The sequence below is a fragment of the Acartia tonsa genome, chromosome 8 (assembly GCF_053477335.1).
Source record: "Acartia tonsa isolate MP-2025a chromosome 8, ASM5347733v1, whole genome shotgun sequence".
NCBI lineage: Eukaryota > Metazoa > Arthropoda > Copepoda > Calanoida > Acartiidae > Acartia > Acartia tonsa.
Window position 1 is genome coordinate 37,379,842 of NC_137267.1, and position 3,212 is coordinate 37,383,053.

General features: G+C 30.5%; 1 long non-coding RNA gene across 1 annotated transcript; it reads left to right on the forward strand.

The window, feature by feature from the left end:
* The first annotated feature begins 259 nt into the window (after positions 1-259).
* LOC145325556 (uncharacterized) lies at positions 260-2,235 on the forward strand. Its single transcript, XR_013881513.1, has 3 exons — positions 260-903; positions 1,167-1,275; positions 1,929-2,235. It is a non-coding gene; the product is annotated as an uncharacterized LOC145325556 (long non-coding RNA).
* The last annotated feature ends 977 nt before the right edge of the window (positions 2,236-3,212 follow it).

Genomic DNA, 3,212 nt, shown 5'->3' on the forward strand with positions numbered 1-3,212 from the left:
TGTTCTGATTAATAAAACGGTTAAGTAAATAGTTAATATAGATATTTTATTTTTAAAAAATATTTTGTGATTGTAAGGTTTATAGCTAAGCTTGAATATAAGAAATTGTTGTGCATGATTTTAAAATTTTTGATTAACCAAATTTCAAGCAAAAAAGTTTTTCTTTCAAATTTGGGCTAAGCAGTCAGCAAAAAACCTTCTAGGATAATGATTAAATCTAATTAAACAAATCTAATGTGTTAAAATTTGTTATAGGCAATAGTGCAAGAACACAATTAAGCCCGGAACAAAGCAGTGAGCCCCAAGATAATTGTAGCGCTCCACAGGGACCTGAAAATCCTTTAAACATAGCCGGGGGATTGCTTTCCCTTCGTACAAGGTCTAGGAAGGGGGTAAATACTGGTGGAGCTTCTGCAGGGACTTCAGGACGTAGTTCCAATAGGCGAAGACAAAATGTAAGCTATGAACATGCCCAGCCTACTTTTGACGAAGAAGAAAATACCCATGAAAGCCTAAAAGTATTTTTATCCTCCCAGGTTCAGAGCTTAAAAGTTAATCTTGAGAACCATGTCAAAGAAACCCAAGCACAGTTCCTGAAAAACATATCAGGGCATTTAGCGTATATGGACAAAAAGTTTTGAATAGTGAATATAATCAAAAACATTATGACCGTGTACAGGCTTATAAACATTTTGTATTTGATGCAAAGTACGCTCTAGAAAACGAAAATTTAGAAGATGTACTCGTACATTTAGACGCTTGTTATGAAGCATTTTTGTCTTACGAGAGAGAGATTATATTGGCAGATAAGGCAGAGAAGAGAAAGACGTACGTTCCATAGAGAGACAGATATTAGAAGAAAGGCGTAGACAATAAAGAAAAAATCGCCGCTATTCTAAATAGGTAATAATTGTTATTTGGTATAAATTGTTTTGCTGGGGTTTATGAGGATATTTACAATAAATTATCATTATTGACAAAATATTGAGGGCAATTAATGGAATGAAAAGGAGAATGGCATATTTAGAAATTAATTGTGTTTTAAAAATAGATTCGCAAAGTTAGAATATTGATAATTTTAGTCTACATAATATGTAAGTTTTAATTAAGTGTATTTGTTGGTAATGGAAATTCTGTATAATATATTGATGTTAATTTTTGTTTAGAAGTGTTTCAATCTCTCAAACTAGGAATTCTCTACTTTATAAGGACAGGGGAAAAAGAAAACTGATTAATCAGAGCTGCCACTTCCAAAAATGGCTAGGATACAGAAAGGTAAAAGTTAGAGTAGCTTCGCTCTTTCTTTTATTGATATATCTAGTATAGAATGAGTATTGTGAATTATGCATTGTTTTAAGTAAGATATATTGTAATATAGCGTAGCTACTCTAAAGTTTGTTTCGAACGCCAAACTAAAAAGTTATGGTAAATTACAATTTGATGAGGTTATTGTATAGATATTTATCAAGTATTCTTAAGAGTAACTAAACGTCATCATAATGTTGGAATTTAAAATTAATTTTAACGACTGGAATATGATCTTATATTTTATTTAAAAATGGAAAGTACAATTTTCTGAGAAACAGTAGTATTATGAAAAATTACTGATTTTTTGTTTTAATTGCGGTTATTCTGGATTGTTTGTCGAGAATACATATATACATATTTGGTCGAAATAGCCGTAACTGGCCAGAATGAAATAGGATATATTTTCGTTGCTAATTAAACTCATGCTATTAATGTACTTGTACATATTCAATTAATTTTAAGGATGCAGTTACAAGGAGAGGGGGAAATAATCTTTTTAAAATTTTATGTGTTTTTCTAGGTTTCAGAAGGAGTAACAGCAGCAATATTTTTTAAAAATTGTTGAGTCTGAATTATATATCTGAATTTTAAATTAATTTTAAAGAATCTTTTATTTTTAGGGTGAGTAAAAGAATACCAGAACTTAAGTATTTCAACAGGGTGTCTCACAGTGGATTTGGAGGAATTGGCCAGTTCTGTTGGGATAAAAGAATCGGATTCTGACTTGAGGTCATCTACCGGATTATTGGATTACTCTGGAAACCTTGATTGTAGTATATTGTTCAAGGCAAGATTAAAGGGCTATGCATGGAACAGTATTAAATTTTTAAAAATCTGGGTTTAATGTATGGAAACAATGATCTAGTTAATTCACTAGTTTTATTTCCAATGAATAAAATTGAATTGTCTATTTGTCTTATAAATAAAGTAGAAAATGGCAGCTCATGGTCTTCTATTAATCAATGTATTAATGGGGTAAAATGTTTTCATAGATTATTTTTAAAAAGTTTTGGTAATCCTTATGTTAATGAGCAAATTTTGCAATTTTTAACGAAACATTCTCGTAAACCTGAAAATAACAGAAGGCCTTTATTAAAAGATGAGTTTGAAAGGATAATTTGTGTGCATTAGAAGCAAAATTTTGATATTTTGATATTGAGAAATGTATGCGTAATGATTTTTGTTTGGATTGGGTTTTTAAGATTATGATTATGTTTCTCAGTTGAAATGGAATAATGTTACTTTTGTAAATAATGTGAACTTTAAAATTGTTTGATGCGAAGAACGATAAGAAAAAGAGGGGCCAGACTGTTAGATTTCAATTGAATTCTAACTTGATGAAAATTGTAAATGTTTATTTACTAAAGGCAGGATTTTATGGTAAATTACATGGCGACTCTGTTTATCTATTTTTCGAAATAGATGAAGGGTCATGTTTGTATAAGAAAAGATTATCTTATTCACATATGTATGGATTGTTGATGGATTTATGTAACAGAGCAGGAGTGGACACCAACAAGATTGGTACGCATTCTTTAAGAATTGGCAGATGCACAGAAGCATCTAGGAATGGAATTATGGACTATGTTATGGATTTTTATGGCAGATGGGCCCTTAATAGTATCAAGGGCTAGATATCAACGGGTTCTGGAATCTGAAGCAATTTTAGTTTCAATGTGTTATACTAATTTCCTGTTTTTACATATCATTCTCATCAGCTTTTTTGGTTTGGATTATCTATCTAATTTTGTGTTTGTTTTGGAAAGCGTAGCTTCTCTATAATTGGTTTGTCAGGGAGAATTAGGTATAACATTAGTTATTTATTCTTAGGATAAATAATTTTGTGTTATATATATTTATCCCTGTCAATCTGGTTTTTGGGGTTTTTGTAGTTTTGGTGGGAT